Below are 19,717 nucleotides of genomic sequence, written 5' to 3' on the forward strand. Positions count from 1 at the left end.
ACATCCACGGCAAACTTACCATTCTGGAAAGTATGTATTTGATAGGAGAGCGTTTTGAAATCTTAGAAACTTTTTAGTTGCAAGCTAAAAAGTTTATCGGTGATAATGATAATTTATAAATAAAAAATTACTGGAGTTTGTCACGTAGTATTTGAGTTGACTAAGACTTTGAGTCCAAAAAAGTCAATATTAAAATTGTTTTAGTCTTTTGGTCACTGAAAAAGGAAAATTTATGATATTCCACAGTGACTCTACCACCTTGATGATCGTCACTGCTCTCAATAATATTCTTCATCATCAAACATCAGCTTTTTTTTCAGACTTATTATTATAATTTAGAAACGACCTTTAAAGCAGCTGTCCTTGCAAGTGTCTTGAAAACAAACTACCCAACCAAAACCCCAGTACACACAGCAAATAACCGACGCGACATTCGAGGCGGGTCATCCGTCACTTAGTACCTCCTACCCTGCGGCCGACGCATCGATCTAAGTCGCGCTCAGTTTGGCCAACGTCTTACAAGTGCTGAGAGTCACCTGATCTTGGAAGACGTATTGCTATCGTTTCGCTTATTAATGTAGAGACCGCATGGACCCTTGACGCTTGGCGCTGGTGTGTACGTAACCTAATATTTGAGTTAACCCTTTCGCTAACGGCATACGAAACTTAAACTAAACTTAATATTATTATGGACATTATAAGAAAATTTCAAAGCATTTATACCTCTAAAACTGTAGTATGCAAGAGGCTGACAATATTGTGACTGAGCTTTTTGCACTGCTTCTTGTCAGCACTGGCCCATTTATTGTCCCGAAGCAGTGGTATGGTTAAAAAAAAACTTTTTTGGGACGTATAAAAGCACATTTTAAAAGCTTTGCAGAAATAAATAAACTTTTGCTTAAAATCATACACGTAGGCAGTCAGTTTGCTACAACCGTTTATCACGTACCTTGGTAAACTTAATCGCATTAGCAGTCACAATCCTTAGCGCTGCAAGTAAACAAATTATCCTAAGTTGTGTAATTAAGACGCCGTACGCAATATCTCTGCAAGTGGTGCCTGATTTACAGTGTCCATTCATAACGCTGTTTTATTGCGCTTCGTGTTTTATTGCCGCTGCATTAATGCAACCTGCGACTAATAACCGTGGTTCTGAAAACAGATTGGAAATACAAGCTTTATAAAGGAAGTTATGAAAGAGAAACTGCCTTACAAAGATCAAAGATAGACTTCTGTCTGTGGTGATTAGGGTATTTTGCAATTTCTGTAAATACATTTCCAAGATTTTTCCGTATTGAATTTTTTAAAAGTGGTAATAATACAGCCAACGTGTAAATAAAGACAAGTTCAGCTTAGAAACTACTGACTATGAAGCTAGCAGATTTTTTTCACCGATATTTTAACTGAATCACACCTTTAATTGTAAATTAAATCCGTTTAAATTCTGGCAATCTTGCAATAAATTAATAACGTACGAGTATGTCTACAATTTTGTTTAGCAATACTGAGGCTCTATATCAGTCTGTTATGATGTCTTATTAGCCAGTTCTCAACAATCACAACAAACACGTAATAAATGGATGTATTCAACGAAACATTTATGTACTTAACAGTATGATCTTATCTTACATTCTTGGATATTTACGAAATCCATAAACAAGAGCCGAGAGTGGTGCGACTTGCGAGTGACGGGAGCCGTCAGCTGTAAGCCTTTTGGAATCGTTCGCAGGCGTCGGAGCTAACTTAAGCCTTTTGTTCGTTAATTCCTTAGAATGAGCTGCGCTTTCTTGGTTTGTGTACACTGTGTAAGATATAAAAGTTTTATTTTAATGTTAGTAAAAAAAATTGATATTCTACACCAGATAACATGTTTTTGTAGATTAGGTAGATCTTTAAACCAATGACGATTTATTGTTAAAAATAGGTGCAATTATTTTGTATTGACTGAATGCACATTTACTACATAATCAGCGTACCCACATAACACATTATTCATAGCAGTGGAAGGGTTAAATCATATTTTATTACCAAACTAAGAAATAAATAGGATTCTTGAATATTTTTTTTTTCACATTTTATGGACTTTATTTTTTAACTAGCGGCCGCCCGCGACTTCGTACGCGTGGATCCCGTTTTACCCCCTTCCCGCTTTTCTGTTGAAATTTTTCCTGATTTTTCTTTGCTATAAACCTCACGGAGCCCGAGACCTTTCCAACGAATGCAAAACCGTGGAAATCGGTTCGTGCGTTCTGGAGTTATAGCGTCAGGGAGGAAAACCCGACTTATTTTTATATAGTAGATGATTCAGTAAACATTTCTTTAATTCATGCTTGTTTTCACTTTCAAACGCAAAAACTCAGAAAAAAAAATAAGCGAATCTTTAACAAAAAACAATCAAAAGAAAATTGTACGCAGTGTACACTAACCATAAGAGCTCCGTATTGTCTTGACGTCATCAGTGACGAGAAGCGAAAATTGTAACAATACAGGATTAACAGTTGATGCCTTTATAAATATTCATCCGGCTAAGTTCGAGAGCCCTTTGGGTCCGGAGTTTGTTTCGCGACAGATGTGCTGTTCAAAACAATCGGATTCCGAAATATATCCCCGGTTTGGGTAATTAAAATTGTATAATTGCGTAACTTATGGCTATATTTATGTTCTATGAAGGCGTAAACTCTACTTTGTTCGGAGTAGATATTATTAAAAAGGTGTAAAATGACCTTTTTTAAATTAAACATGTGCTTTGGTATCTTACAATTAATTCCATAAAAATACCTAGATTAAGTAGGCCCATTGAATATTTTTTTATTTATAATTGTATTAGAGTTAAGATGTACGAGAAGTAGGACGTTATTTTTCTTGTGAAAAAAAAAATCACGAAATAGAAATGCATTGTAAAAAGTTTAATGACAACATAAATCTAATTTTATTTAATCGTGATTAGTTAAAACGCGTTAATCTTCCTTTCAATCGTTCTAAAGCACGCTAAAAAGAAAATCTCGTAGATAGTTTTCAGCTTTATTGCTCAAAACCATGGTAAAGAACTATACTTACTTCATGTAAAAAATCCTGTATCACGTTCAAGCGAATTCGGATAGAGTTGACAAACGCACTATGCTAGTGACGCACTACCGCTTTATGCCGAGGTAGTGGAGCGCACTATCGCGGTATCTTCACGCTCGGCCGAGCGGAAGCCTTCAGCTTCATCGCACCCGTCGATCGCGACGGCACAACCCTATTGACGATTCCATTTTCAAATTATTTAATTTTTAAATATTTTTGGACTGGCCAGTCGTGCATGGATTGTTTTGTTTTTTTTTTATGATATTCCCGCGCTATTTCAAAACTAATAAATTCAACGTAATCTGTGGTATGAAATGAAGTTCACGGGAAAAAGATTCTCGTTGTTTTTTCTTATGAACTTATTATGAATCATTTCAACAGGAACCAGTTAAATATTTTCTTGAAGGCTGAAATTTTACTGTTCAGTACCAACCTATTAAAATTGATTCTGAGAATCTAAAGATCCATCCATACTTACCAATAATGCAAATGCCATCAAAAGCAAATCATTGCCATTTATGTCCATACACGACCTCCGGTGTTGTTTACAAATAATTAATTGTCGAATGCAACTGTGACTGTTGATATTGGCATAATAAATGCTATGCCATATTGTACCCACATAAATAAATACATTCTCAGCGCCATAACTCAAGCTGGATCAGGGAAACTATACCTTACTGTTTGAATCATAACGCCCAATGTGGCATTTCATTGATTTGAGCTATGATAGCGTTTCAGTTCGCAACAGACAGTTCCGAATGGTCGTATATTGAGGAGTTTAAAAAGGAATTAATTTTATGTATTGGGAAATAGAGAATATATTGGCTTGGATTAGTTAAACGATTTTGGATGCGCTTGTATGACGTATGTGTCTGTTAAAAACAACGCGATTTGGACTTTGTTACTTGGGCTTTTGAGTTGGGTTTCGATTAACATTTTAATGGAGCTTATAGGTTAATTTTCGAGGCCAATCGCAGGGGTGATACAGGGTGGTAGGTTCGGTGCAACGCGTGCTAGTGAATAATGCGTCGCTAACGGGCGATTAACGGCCAGCGTCACTCGATCGCTCGTTTTTACGATATCACCTATATCAACCGAGATTTGCGCAAAACGGATCATTGCAAGGTAAACAATGACGAAAATTAACTAGTGTTAATTTAAAACCAATTTTTCGAGTTTTAATAAAAAAACCCTTAGAATAATAATGTAGTCAGTCTGTCACAGTAAGATTTTTTTTATAACTACGTACTTCATGGATATTAAAGACAAAGCTAATTCAATAAGGACTTGCCTGTTAGAATCACTTTTCTCGATTAGCAAACAATCCAAAAAAACATAATATTTTTAAATCTTCATCGTTTTAAATCTCTTAAATAATATGTAATTTAAAAGAAAACCGTCTGAATGTTGTGCTTACCCTTAAGTGACATAAATATCAGAAATGTTATCTTCATAAATGTTAATCATAAGAGTATAATATATATGTTGTTGGTATGCCATATAAATAAATAAATAAATAAATAATATTTTTTAAATCCTGTGGAGTACTCATCGTATAAGATTTCATAACTAATATTTAATTTTTAAAGTTAATCGAAATTTTAAAACGAATTTTAAATAACACTTTGAAAGACCTTATCAAATCATTTGAAGATTGTAAACAATCATTGCATCCACCCTTTATTACAATATAAATATCTCATCATCTTATCTATCAGATAACCATTCGTTAACAAACACCTGTATAATATGGCGCAATCGGTAACAGGATATTAGCCAAGGATTAAAGTAGATGCCAAACGGTAAATCAATGAAGCCCGTCTAGTCAGGTTAATCAAATGTATCTACTGGGGTTTACGAACATGCAGGGGTGATCGCGGGCAGAAGCATTAGGTTTCTAAAGTTTCTTGTTTGTGAAATACCTACTTACGATAATAATGGAAAATGACGTAAGATGGATTAGGTGAAGTTAAAATACAACACTATTTTTTAACTTTCTGGCAAATCGCAAAAAAAACCTTTTCTTCAATAGTCAACTTTCTATGAAAAAGAGTTTTTTAGTGGCAAAGCTATTATTGTTTTCCTTCACGTACTCTCACATGTTTTTGATATTTCTTGTTTCTCAGAATACTTTTTTTTAAGATAATAAATACGGGGAACCATTTTCCAACAATTTTTTTTTTGTACTATTTGAGTAAACATATAGGGTGTCAATAACCAACTCAGTAAACTCTTTTGTAACTTACACAATATGATAAAGGTACTTTTTTATTATGGTAAAGAGCTTTTGTTCACGACTGTATCGGATATAACCAGAGCCATGTGAGCACATTCCTGGCATAGCGACGCGCGGTGGATCGCTGGCTCAGTGGGTTAGCTTAGTGTGCCTTCCACTAGATAAGGGTTAGGGGCTGCTATTATCGACTGTTGGCTGTAGAGCTTGTTATCTCTTAATCTAGCAATTGGCATTCCATTCAGTCTTAAACAAGGTAGGTCTGCGTCGTTTTGATGTTACTTAATAATCTACGCACATAATTTTTCTCTAGAATAAAGAAGTGCAAACCCTCTCTAGTCTCGACCTAAGGACTTACTCGTACATTACATAACAGTACAGAGTCAGTCAGATACGTCAGTCATTTTATTATTTACCAATCTTTTACTGAACCCTAAAATAAGAGATGTACCTATTATTCACTCACGATATCGATTAATGCCAGAAAACATTTAAGTACTTCCTAATTTAAAAGAAAAGCAGCCCTACAGCACACGATTGACATTATCAAATGGCGTGCCTTCCTAAACGAATTTAAAAGAAAAACATCATCACCGGTGGCACTTTTTCGCGCAGACAAAACGATCCCATAAAGAGGCATTCCGGTGACAGTGAAAAATGACACTCATCATTTCAACACCGTTTTTATGAGCACAATTCCTTTCTCATAAAAATAAAAATCGGTCCGTCTTTATAAAAACATCTCTTCAATTGTCATTCATGGCGGCGCGGCGCGTATTTGTCACCCGGCCGCGGATCGCGTAGCAAATATAAAAATGCAATTTTAAACAAAAATCCGGCCGCCCGGATTGGAGCCCTCACAATAAAAAATAAATGCGTGGCAAACGCAGATACATACTGGCAGAATTTTATTTCGCCAAAAATGCCGCCGCTGTTCGCACTTTACAAAACGTACGCTTAGAAACTGCGGTTGGATACGCCGTTGTTTTGGGACAGGGCCAACTTACTTGATTTATGAATTAATTGCAAACGTTTAAAATTGCGGTTATTAAAAATGTGCATTTAAACAATGACAGTGGCAGGGGTTTTTTATACCCCTTACCAGTCTGGCAACTTCTAAATAGAAACGCCTTCATTTATGCGTTTGAACGATTTTTCTTATCAACAAGTTATGTTTTTGGTCGTGTTTATATGTTTAATCATAGGTAAAACTACTTCAGAATATAAAATAATACATTTTGTGCAAGTTTAAATACCAGCTACCTAACTCTCTAATCTGAAATAACCTCGGCACAAAAATGCTAATAATTCACATTTGTTTGTCGCAACATTTTATTAAACTAGGCATTCCTCTCGGAGTAATAACGTATACTTTACGATATCAGATCGCGTCGCGTAATATCAAATTCGAATACAATCTCCAATAAATTTGGCACTCGAATCAAAGCGGTATCGCTGGAGGTAGGCGAGGAATTTTGTATTCACTGCGTCGTCAAGAAGACATCAGAGGGAAAGTAGCAAATATTATAATAGCATAATGGTGTCAGGTGGCGTTGTTCTGTGCTGTTTACCTACACGTAGAGGGATGTCACTGAATTGGGAATGTGCTTATCGATAAAATATTAATATAATTTTTTTTTTAATGTTTAAACTATGTCGACAACGTCTAAATTGTTGTGTATTTGCAATTGGAGATTCTGCTCTAACACGTATGTCAGGATGCGCTGTGGATGAAGATTTAGGGGAAGCTCGCTACCACCTTCGGCCTGATCATCATTTTCCAAGAGATAAGTTAGATTTTTCGTAAAGTTCTTTTAATAAATGAAACTATTGAACCTGTGTTTGACACCACAATATAAAATAAATATGTAGATTTTTACGGTGTGTTGACATCGTAATTAATGCTCCTCCTGAAATCTATAAAATAGTTAATTCCAAAAAGAAATCTATCAGACGCGTATCTATCGATATCGAAATTATCAAAACATCCCTATCAGTCAAGGAAGGCGCCACACGCCGCCGTCGCGGCGCGATCGCAGCGCCGAAGCCTACGCTCGTGACGTGAAAGCGAAGTGACGTCACTCAACTCTTCCCGGATCCCGCAGATCCCGCGTTTTATTACCCGTTGGATTGTCGTGTGCTTAGTTTTATTGCACTCCGGTGTTTAGCCACAGTCTCGGCGCGAATGCCAAACAACCAGAATATTCATGTATGAAAATCAACTTGGAAAACAACAATGTAAACACTTTTACAACCGTTTTGAAACTATCAAATGCGATGAGATTGTAAAGTAAAAATTTACATTTATACAGGGAGAGCATAAAAGCCAGACACTCCTTAATTTATTATTGTGTTTCCGTTTTTAAGAACCGAAATTATTATTGCTGGCATTGTTCGAGTCTCGTAATACTTAAGTATATAAAAAAATACTGCTGCAAAATATTACTTCATAGCATAGAATGTACTAATGATTCAAATGTACATCTAATACAACTATCTGTCATTCTAAATTAGTTTATAAATTCTACGCAGATGCTATTTGTACCTGTCCATTTTATCCTACTAATATATAAATGCGAAAGTTTGGATGTCTGGATGTCTGGATGTTTGTTACTTTTTCACGCAAAAACTACTGAACGGATTTTGATAAAACTTTATTGTTTATAACCCAGATTAACATATAGGCTATAATTTATGACGATCTGTGACAAACGAAATTTCACGCGGGTGAAGCCGCTAAGTTAATAAATTTTAGACGGAAAATCCTGAAATTTCTATGACACCCCGTATTTAAGCAAGCGTGTCATACAAAATAATTTAAAGCCACAAAACCCCATTCCATTCTGTAATAAGGTGATTAGCTAAAACGTAAACCTGCCGTATGTGGATGGCAATTATGAATGAAAAATGATCATTAGGGCTTATAATTAAAAAGCCCTACTAGTGGGGACTTTGATTAATATTGCCTGTGACAGTCCTTTGTCATGACAGGTATAACGAAATGCCCATTAATTTGGAACGAGTTGTTATGACTTCGGAAGCGGTTTAAATAGAATATTTTGGTAGAGTTTTGGTGGATTTAAAGTTACTGCAACATTATGCTCATTGAACTTCCTAAAATGGAAAATTTTACATTAGTTTTAGTTTTTACTGTGTTAGGCTGGGTTTCGCCATCTTACTTTAACTATTACAAACGTCAAAAATCTGTCAAACTCCATACAAAAAGCACCGGTTATCGTTTTTACGGTTAAAGTAAGATGGTCTCAGCCTAACGCTGGGTTGTACCATCTTACTTTAACAAGAACAAACGTTAAGGCTGAGTTGCACCACCTAACTTTGACGATAACCGGTGTTTTTTGTATGGAGTTTGATAGATTTTTGACGTTTGTCAAAGTTAAAGTAAGATGGTGCAACCCAGCCTAAGTCTGTCAAACTCAACACGAAAAACACCGGTTATAGTTACGGTTAAAGTAAGGTAGTCTCAGCCTTAGTCTATGGTGATAAAAAGGCGCAGAAGTTGTCACCAGCAACTTACACATAATATTATTGCTAATTTTTGTTCTCATTTTCTGATATAGGTGTACTCGTACTCACTATTACTTACATAATTAAGAAGTCTCTATACCTTTTACTGTTGATAAAATACTTGTTAGGAATTATTTTTTAAGTCCATCCTTTTTCTAACAAAACAGTAAGCATAATGTTGTAAATCCTTATTTCGAGTATACGTTATCCTATGAACTAAAAACAATCCCATAAGCACACCGCCCCGCGTCACTTCAGTAAACCCGGTTGACGTTCACTTAATTACATAGATTATAACTTGACGTATTCGTTTGTCACAATTTAAACTCCGCTCCTGTGGATTATCCCGTTTCGTACACATGAAATTTGATTACGTAGTGTTATGTTTTGTTATCTTTTATTTTTACGTAACTGACCAAAATAATATTTAATAAAAAAATTCAGGCAGTGTATACTAAGGTAAGATTTATATTTATGTTAACTTTTCGAGAAAATAATTTGTCTCTGTGCAATTTTAACAAGAGACATTTTTGTAAAATAAAGAACTATTCAGCTAGCTATTTCTGAACTTATGTAATTTCCACGAGAAAAAGAGTATAGTCAGAAGCTTTCCTAAAAAAAGTCTCTAAGCGATCTACAACGGTTTAATGTAAAAAGTTTCTACAGGGGATTAGTAAAACTGAACCGCGTTCTGCCTGTGCACCTATTTGCAAAAATATTGTAACTGAAATGAAAAAGCAAACTCACACATCCTAAATGCTGTCTCTACCAAACACCCACGAGATTCGCGTCAAGTTCGCGAGTTAATTCTCGCTAAATGAATTATTCGCTAGGTGGCGCCCTCTATTGACGCAGCAAACTTCGCTAAATAGTTTCGTTCCCACTGCTATTATTGTTCGCAACTGTCGCACAAGTTAGTTGCCGCGACAGCGTCTGTCGTCTTCATAATTTGATGAAGGTGTTACGGTGAACAGGAGGTTTTGTACACTCTGAAATGTTTCGATATATTTCATAGATCATAGAGAATTTCATAAGTTAAAGAACTGTTTCGATAGGTTCCTTGGGACTGCTAAAAATAGCCAGATACGTAAAAGTAAAGTACGTAAGTAAGATACGTAATGTATGAGCACAGAATAAATAATAGTACCAAGGTAGTGCCAAGCAGTTATTAAAATACATACTTAGAACATTAAAAGTTAAAATTAGAGACTTTAGTCTAGCAAATGCATAGACTACATATCCCACCAAGTACGAGGTAATACTGGTAATACCGGTAAGTGCGGAATAATCGATTAAAGAAAATATTTTTGTTTTATTACAAAATAACTTAAAAAAATTACATCAATCGTCTTAAATTGAATCGTCGCCAGGGAAGTAGAAAGAAAGCATAATATTCGTTTCATTTCACAGACTTGGTCAGATCTCAGATCATGGCTCAAAAGATTTTGAAATATAATAAATTCAATTATGCAAATCAGATTATTCCACATTACGAATATTATTCTAGTAACAAAAACATTGACCACCAGTTCCAATTAATTAATCCGCTTTGTTTCGAATCAAAATAAATTTGTTAATCACCGTAGAAATGAATTCACGTGTCGCGCAACACCTAAACATACTAAACTGAATTGTCGTTAACGAAGCTTTGTTACAAATACAATATTCGCTTATTTTAATTGTTATCCGCTCGGCGTTCATTTGTTTATCTATTACGTAAATGCAATTGCAAATTGTTTGCGCAATGGTAATCAATGTTTATAAATATATCGGCCAGTTAATCAAATGTTTATGAACAGAACTTTAATTTGATCTTTATTAAAATTTTTGCCTGTTTTCATAAAGTAAATTCTTCAGACAAGCTTCAAGCGTTCATATTTGATCGATTTTATTTATTTCAAAATCAAAACTTTTATCCAGGACCCTCAAAGCATTTGCAGAACCTGTCGATCCAGAACATTAAGGCTAATGAGTCCTCTTATCTTCCCAATAATGCAAGCTTAATTGAAGTCTTAAATGGCAATGCCAGATTTTGTATGGAAGGTGGCGTCTTTTTTTTTTCGCGCGGCCATCGACCAAACTTTGTTTTTTGATTACAAAATAGTGGAATAAACCAAACTTACTATGGCATGTATACCTCTAAACTCAGTCTGAACTGAGTTACGAGCATTAGAAGTTTAATGATTTTCATACTAGATTTGCTTTTTGCCCGCAAGTTTTGTAAAAAATTGTAACAAAATATTGCGCTATTTTTTTATTGCGCTGATTCTGCTGCACACTGATGTCTGGATCCTTTAATGGATGGTATTGTTTGTTTACACATACAATGTCATTATTTTGTTGCAATTTCTTACAAAACTTGCGCGCAAACAGCAAATCTAGTATGAAAATCATCAAACTTCTGATGCTCGTAACTCATTTCAGACTGAGTTTAGAGGTACATGTCATAGTAAGTTTGGTTTATTACACTATTTTGTAATCAAAAACCAAGGTTTGGTCGATGGCCGCGCGAAAAAAAAAAGACGCCAATTTCCGGCATTGTCTTTTGCAACACAGTTGACGCCAAAATAACACTGATAGAGGAATAAAACCCGTCAATTCTTCATATACTTGTATCTCTGTAACACGAAACAACTTGATTCAGACCTAGACCGTTTTCAGTATTCCATGATTTCCATAAAACGCGTCGCCTGGAATATCTTCAATTCCAAGTATCGTGTCGGGGCAGGCCAAAGCGGCTTACTTCCGCGCCTTATACCCCGTACCCTTACTCCAAGTACTCAATTAATATGATAATTCTGGTGCACCGACAGCGCTGCAATGAAACTGGATAGGTGCAACTGATCCACACGTGTTCCTGTACGAAATTCAGATTATTCAACCGTACTTATAAATTTATGTGTGAATGTTATGTGAATTATTTATGTGGATTTGCGAATCTTTTTCAATTAACACAAGTGTGGTGGTACTTTGAAAATTTTCAGCATAACCAGTTAAAACTATGACCATATGCCCAACATCCAAACTTATTAATTTAGTTCTTTGCCAACATTGATAAGTATACCTAACAACAAATAAAAATTATCATCAATTAAACCAAAACTTAACTTCTTAATGTCATTGCATAAATTAAATAGCTTGTAGATAATTAAGAAGCAAGTACAGCACTTTGAACTATTCATTGCAAAATCGGATCTATTATAAGAAACATAAGATGCCACAATGCATAACTTAATGTGCCGTCTGCACATTAAGAAGATAATTAACTTAATGCCCCCACTTAAGTGAGTGGTGGTGCAACTTCGTTACGTATAAAATGTATTTGTTATGTCTCTGTTCGGCGACTTTCACATACCTTCGATAGCTCAGTTGGTAGAGCGGTGGACTGTAGTTGGTAATATGGACATCCATAGGTCGCTGGTTCAAATCCGGCTCGAAGGAAACTTTTTGAACCACCCCCGAGCGTTTTTGCAAATGTAGGGAAAAGGGACATCAAAATGGATCTATGACGGATACTAGGAAATTTTAACATGTTTTACTTGTGTCTTTATATTCTTATTAATTTTGCATTTTTTTCCAAATTATCTCACCAATAATCATAGCTTTTATACTATGGCGACTGTTCGTTCATCATCTGGTAAAGGTCGCGGGAAGAGCCTGGATACAATTCAATATCCTACTATTATTAACAATAGATTTAAATATTAGAGTCAATATTAATCCTTATGTAAAAGCTCGTATGCAGTAAGCTCGAAGCACATGATGTCGTGCCCGAGCAACTGTACGCAGACTTTTGTAGCGGAATTTTGGGCTGACATTGTGTAGGTTTGTTTTCGACACGATAAGAAGAAGCTCGTATTCATCTCACATTACTTAAAGCGGGATCTTGTTCAAAACTTCAAACATTGTTTACGTTTTTTTGCCTCACTCGCCGTAAGTGAGGTTCATGATTACTATTAATTAATGACGTTTACTGTACATACCACTTACGAGTACGTACTTATTGCCTTACCAAAAGTAAGTGGTAGAAATCCTACTCACTCATGTTATCAAGTGAAAGTAGCTCTGTCGGTATGTTAGATTTTTACACCGTATTTTGATTAATTTTGACATAGAGATACTTAGATTTGACCTTGGGGAAGAAACCTACTTTTTGTTGCAAAAATGAAGGGGGTGAAATAGGGGATGAACGCTTCAAGGCTAATAAATTCTTTTTGAAGTAAGGGGTGTAAAACCCACCATAAATAGATATGTATTATTGGTTCTTGTTCTAATAAATAATTTGCGCGTTATAAAGACTATGCCAGACCGTAATTCACGCGATCAATTAAGCCGCGGGCTGATACTAGTATGTTTTTATTACACATACCTAATGCATTCTATGTGTTCGACGGTCTTCGTATACCTTCGATAGCTCAGTTGGTAGAGCGGTGGACTGGTAGTTGGTTAAATGGACATCCATAGGAATATTTTTATACCACCCTTAATATTCAAGGATAGGTTCACGTATTGCATTGCCAAAGCATTATTTTATTTCAACATGCAAACGAGCAGCAGAGTTTCAGCAGTTGGAGGTAAGATAGCCAGTCCCTATGTGACTGAGGATCTCAGTAGGAGCTCCCTTCCACCATAAGCTTGATCATCATTTTCCATCAGGTGAGATGCATGTCTAGAGCTTCGATGTTATTTTGTTTTATTTTATTTTATTAAGGAAAACGAACAGTACACACAGTAAGGAAAACGAACAGTTATATAATAAAAATTACAATTCAAAACTTATGTAAAAAGTTAGTTATAGGTAAGAAAAGATATAAAACGTGGTTTATTAATAAAAGTATTTGAGATTGAAGTACATTTTAATATAAATCTAAACCACTTTTTCTCTCGGAGTTGTCGCTGGAAGAAACCGCTTCCTAGCAATAAGCCTAAATTGATCCATGACTTCTCTGAATATCGGTATTGGATACTCAAGGCAACATTATGCCCCTAACTGATAGAGTTAGATTAAAACTGGTGATAGGGCTAAGTAAAAGTCGTCCATGCAGGCCCGCGGCTCCGTTGCATCAAAACCATGGCCGTGTTGTTGTGTAACACTTGTGACGTATTTCTTACCTCAGAATTTTGCACACCCAACGCTATGCGGCGCACAAATTCACTTTCGCTACCAACCCTTCGATAGCTCAGTTGGTAGAGCGGTGGACTGTAGTTGTAAATATGATAAAATGGGTATCCATAGGTCGCTGGTTCAAATCCGGCTCGAAGGAACTTTTTGATTTGCTAAAAAATGACAATGCAATTGACATTTACAACATTTAAAATGTACAAGCCATTTTATAGAGAACCCAAATTATTATTGGGGCAATCAAATCTTTTCGCTTGTGTTTTGTTTCTCAAAATTATTTCCGCTAAGTGTTCGATAATAATTCGATTAAATACAGAAAGCATTTCCGAACGTGAAATATTTCTGAAAAACTGTGCCAGCCATGTATCCCTTTACAATCTAAATTAAGTTGGTTTTTTTAGGATTTTCAGATATCCATCATAGATGTAATTTATTTTCACCGAGTACCTAGTAAAGACGTTTTCTTTCAGCTACTATACAGGGTGGAATTTTGTAATGGTACCTGGAGGGAAATACTGTAGATAGAAAATTTTACTCAAAGAAAACATTATTTTATTTTTGATAAAAAATAGAACTTGCATTCAAAGATTTCCAAAAATTTGCTTGCCACACCCGGGAATTAAACCAACTAAAATCTGCTAAAAATTACATCCTGTATTTTTATTGCATCGATTGTTAGGGTGAAATTTCTCTAACAAACTTGATAAATCAAATGAAAGGAAAACCATGAAATCTTAAATTCTTTTCATTATCTATAGAAAAATATATGGTAAGGAGGTGAATTTTCGAAAAAACTTCGGAAATCTTTGAATGCAGTTCTCTTTCTTTTCAAAAATAAAGGAATGTTTTCTTTGAAATTTTATATCTACAGTATTAAGAGTACTTTCTCTTCAGGTGGCATTACAAAATTCCACCCTGTATAGCTATAAGGTACAATTTATAAGTACCGAGCGCTAAATGGGATTTTTAAATATAGAAATGGCCGCATGTGCCCCGACGCAGGCGTAGGATATTTCTATTGTTGCTACCTGCGGTGCATTAGTATGCAATTCGTCTTTCTTGTATTGTATGCACTATCCCAACTTTTGTTAAATATTCTTTTATCTACTATTTGAAGGGTAAAGCGTACCTACGAGTTTGATACACAAATATTTACATTGTATCCTTGCGTACCGACCGTAAAGTTTTAAATTTAAATGGAATAAAATTTTTATCGTGACGCCCCGATTATTTTGTAGTAATGCATACTACGAGTTAAGACGCAAAAGACAACATTTTATTTTAAATCTCTAACAACACACCCTAAAATAGTTTAAAAATGCACACAGTCTTGTGACTGAAGTGTTGCCCAAAAATTGTTGCAAAAAACTTTCCTTCGAGCCGGATTTGAACCAGCGACCTATGGATGTCCATTTAGCTTGCCATCTACAGTCCACCGCTCTACCAACTGAGCTATCGAAGGTATATGAGGGGCGGGCGAAAATAAGTGCTGCATTGCATTGGTAATGCAAAATCACTAATGTGCGCGTCACTAATGCTAATGCTAATGCAATGTTACGTCTATGGTTACGTTGCAGCGTTGTTCTGATTTAATTCGACATAGTTATAACTGGTTTATATAGATGATACCATCAACACTGCAATTTGAGACCGACTCTTAATATTACTCCCGGTACAAAATATCGTGCTATATTATTGTGTTATATATTTTTCTTGATCCAAATGACCCTATTTTAATTAGGGAAACTAACTCGTGCTTTATAATTTAACACACCAAAATCAAGCTTGAGATCATTGAATACAATGTGTTATTGCATTTTAATTTAAGTAATTACAAATTAAACAAACAAACGTAGTAAATAATTGTTTGTATATTACACAAAACAAAAAATATGGAGAAAGTAGGGTGGTCACACATTTAGGAGTTACATGGATACCTACTTTAATCTGTCCACTTGTGGAATAAACAAAAAGTTAAGCTCCAAAAGATTCCTTCGAGCCGGATTTGAACCAGCGACCTATGGATGACCATTATACCAACTACAGTCCACCGCTCTACCAACTGAGCTATCGAAGGCATACGTGTGGCGGCCGTAAGACTTTGCACATTCGACTCTCGCCAAGAACAAGTGAAAGGCTTGCTCTTGCTCTAGTTTCAAGTCACATATCAAAGTTATGCAATACCTTTGCTGTACCTACCTATTCTTAATGTTGCAATTTTAGGCCTTCTTTACTTGACTTAAATGAGATCAACTAATTATTATCATTTCGCCTTCTTAATTTGATGGTTGAGAGTCAATGAGTCAATTATTATAAACTAATAGCTTTCCGCCCGCAGCTTCACCCGCGTGGAATTTTGTCTGCCACAGAAAAACTTTATCGCGCGCGTCCCTGTTTCAAAAACCGGAATAAAAACTATCCTGTGTCCCTTCCCGGGACTCAAACTATCTCTATGCCAAATTTCATCAAAATGGTTAGGTGGTTTAGGCGTGAAAGACCGACAGACAGTTATTTTCGCATTTATAATATTAGTATAGATTAGTATAGATGGTAGAGTTCCTACCTCTGCTTACGTTGGGGTTGGAGGAAAAAAATTGGCAACTCATAAATATTTTGTATAGTTTATTACTAAGTACATTGACTTCAATATTTACATTTCACATATCAGTGCGCCTACCATCTGACAGACGTTACAAAGTTTGCTTGTCTAATATGCACCATTCATAGTTCTTTATAAAAAGTCTAATAGCAAATACCTTCTAATAAACTTATAGTTTATATTTTGTACCCATAGTTACGACCAAGTCAAAACACAAACTACAACTAAAACAAGACGCACCGATAAGCGAAAAGATAGCAAAGGTGAAACTTTTATCTACATCTTATCGTATTAAGCGACCTCATCCCACATTCATCAACTATTTCAATGCAAACGTTTAAACAAACCCGTGCCGTTTCCTTTGCATACATTTGTATAGTCCGGAAGCCGTCTGACGTGTCGTCTACTGCTTAGACAATCGTATACCACACAACTGTGGCAAAAATGACCATCGATTTCCATTGACAATACATTGCGGAGTTTGCCCTTTTACTTATTCACTCGTCTTGAACAAAACCAGTGATGTAAGACTGGAAAGAGATAAAGCAGTGTTTACACAGGAATGGAAATGACCGCGCGCCGGTAATTTGAATAGAAAATGTCTCGGGCAGCGGTATCGCTTCCGCTGCGGCCACCCTTGTGGAACAGCCCTTACAACAATTTCTCGAAGTATTTCGCTGGGGCCGAGAAACAAAGCACGTAAAAATAATTAGAAAATACACTAACTTACTTGAAATATAAATAAATACTCGATAGAGATCATAAAAATTGATGGAAGATAATCACCCCTAGTTAATTGAAGTATCTACCTACACGTTTTTACCTCGCAAAACGCTCCATACTTGGTTTACCTCAACGCTTATTGCGTGAAAAAGAACACATACAAAATACACACGGTGTGACGTCACTTTGCGTACTAATTTCTGAAAAGAATCTGCCTAAAGTTTTTTTAGCACAGAAAAAAAAATGTTACAATAATAAATTGATTTCTGTTCATTAATAAAAGTAATTACCTAGCCACGCGCTTGTATTTAAAACTGTATTCTATTACAATAATTAAGACCTGCCTATCTATCACGTATAATTCATTAGTAAACAACAAGTACGCCATGCTGAGAACTTGTCCAACTTAATATTGTGTGATTAGGACAACTTTTATTATTACTTCGTTTGCCGAATTTGAATAAGACATTACAAACACCTGCGCGTTTCACTCGGGTATACTTTGCATACCCCAATCGCGGCTTGATGATGTTTAAAACAGACTCTTTATTAACATAAGACTGCCGACTTACAAAATTATTCCTAAGCATTTTTTGAGTAGGATTTCCGAAACGGGAATTGACAATAGTTTCCACATTATTTTAAATCTTATCTTGTTTTGAGGTTTCAAAAAATAAAAAGTATCGCTTCGAATGAATACACCCTGTGTGTCTAATATATTAGGACAATTCAAATTAATGACGACTAAATAACTCTAGCGTAATATATCAAACAAACGTAACTAAATGGGTGTTACTCCTAGTTTATCCATTACTCTTAAAATCACATACAAGAATTTTTCACAATTCAACGTAATTCAGATTACGTTGAATTGCAATATCTGTTACGACTAAACCTTTGGCTGTTGCAGGAATTTAATCCAACAGTTACCAGGAACAGTCATGTCACGATTCACGAAAATCACTTAACCCTTTCGGCGACATTTCAAATACCACGCGGATGCCATTCCGTGAAATATTAACGCGGAATTGACAGCAATCATATGAAAGGGCACGCCTCATAGATCAAACGCGGCTTGTCAAATAATTCAGGGCCGCCCAACACTTAGCATAAGGTCAAACTGACATTTCGTACAACATTTACGCCGCCGATTCATAATGCCCTAAGGTAAGCGTCACGCAACAGAAGATTTAGGGGTGTTACATGGTGTCGATATATCTTCTTCTATATTGAGTTGAATGACATTAAAAAGATGCATATTTAGTAACCTCTTTGTAATTTTTTTTGGAATTTCGAAACCGTTTTTCTTTCTTTTTGAGGAGCGGACACAACCCAAAAAACATAGTAACTAATTATTCTAACTAAAAGTTATAGGTATTAACTATACCTAAGAAGTAAGCACAAAAAATAACCTTTCGCACAAAGGAAACCTTAAATAATAAAGTTCAAGCAATTGAAAAAGAAAAGACTTTGGCCATCTTTTACCTTTTCGTGAAAAGTACAAATATCAATAAACCAGTTTTTCACGATAAATCCGACCATGAAACCGTGAAATAACTTTCATATCTTTAAAACAATAATCAAAGAATTCCTAATAATAAATGAAAATGGCTGCCAATAACAGTAATCGTATCGACATGGCACACACCCCTACCGCCCACCTTTTAACATAAACAGAAGGGTAGAGGTACTTGAGACGGAATTGCCCTGTCAAAGCCTCCACTAAAATATTAATGGCAAAGTTGGAAAGAATGCCTGATTTAATTATTACAGTAATTTCAAACTGCCCCTCGACATGAAACGGATTTTTGTTAGCGTGGCGGTGTTAAGGGCGCTTAATTAATTGCTTTGTTGGATAGTGGTTTACTAAAATATGACTTGACAATAGTGCTTGTTTGGCTATGTCAGGTAGGTATTTGGTTTATGCTTTGAACCTAATTAAATTTTAAAGCCTAGATTCAGCATTGAATGGGAATAATAGCATAGTACTCGTACCTTTTGAATTGAATTATTAACTTTGCTCGATCTAACTATCAAACATATTTTGAATTCATGTATCAGGCACATTTAAATACACCAATTTTATATTGCTCCAAACTACGTGTGATTTTCATAAATAGTAGGTAGGCAGTTTTTATCAGAACTTCACTAATTACATAATTTATAATCTGTTTTAATATTGTTTTCTGTCCAGTCACGGGCCAAGTAAAGAGAACAAAGCCTTTCAAATCGTATCAATCAAAAATACTTCGCTAATTTACGACGGTGTAATTAAGTCAATCTCCCATTAATTCGACGCCCGTCCTCCTTTCTTAGCGGCTCTCGTTCGGAAACCAGGGCCGGAGTCAGGCTGCCAAGTTGCTGTAAAATTCAAACCAAATTTAAAATTGAAAATGAAAAAATGAAAATGAACTTTATTGTAAATGTGAATTTAGGTAAACAATAG

The 19,717-nt window shown here is 35.5% G+C and overlaps 4 non-coding genes across 4 annotated transcripts; 2 read left to right on the plus strand and 2 right to left on the minus strand.

Moving 5' to 3' along the window:
* The first annotated feature begins 12,181 nt into the window (after window positions 1-12,181).
* Window positions 12,182-12,268, plus strand: Trnay-gua (transfer RNA tyrosine (anticodon GUA)). Its single transcript is given in 2 exon segments — window positions 12,182-12,218; window positions 12,233-12,268. It is a non-coding gene; the product is annotated as a tRNA-Tyr (tRNA).
* A 1,728-nt stretch (window positions 12,269-13,996) lies between these two features.
* Window positions 13,997-14,091, plus strand: Trnay-gua (transfer RNA tyrosine (anticodon GUA)). The gene is made up of 2 exons: window positions 13,997-14,033; window positions 14,056-14,091. It is a non-coding gene; the product is annotated as a tRNA-Tyr (tRNA).
* Window positions 14,092-15,320: 1,229 nt separating this feature from the next.
* Trnay-gua (transfer RNA tyrosine (anticodon GUA)) lies at window positions 15,321-15,411 on the minus strand. Its single transcript is given in 2 exon segments — window positions 15,321-15,356; window positions 15,375-15,411. It is a non-coding gene; the product is annotated as a tRNA-Tyr (tRNA).
* Window positions 15,412-15,939: 528 nt separating this feature from the next.
* On the minus strand, window positions 15,940-16,026 carry Trnay-gua (transfer RNA tyrosine (anticodon GUA)). The gene is given in 2 exon segments: window positions 15,940-15,975; window positions 15,990-16,026. It is a non-coding gene; the product is annotated as a tRNA-Tyr (tRNA).
* Between the last annotated feature and the right edge of the window lie 3,691 nt (window positions 16,027-19,717).

This window comes from Ostrinia nubilalis, chromosome 7 (genome assembly GCF_963855985.1).
Source record: "Ostrinia nubilalis chromosome 7, ilOstNubi1.1, whole genome shotgun sequence".
NCBI lineage: Eukaryota > Metazoa > Arthropoda > Insecta > Lepidoptera > Crambidae > Ostrinia > Ostrinia nubilalis.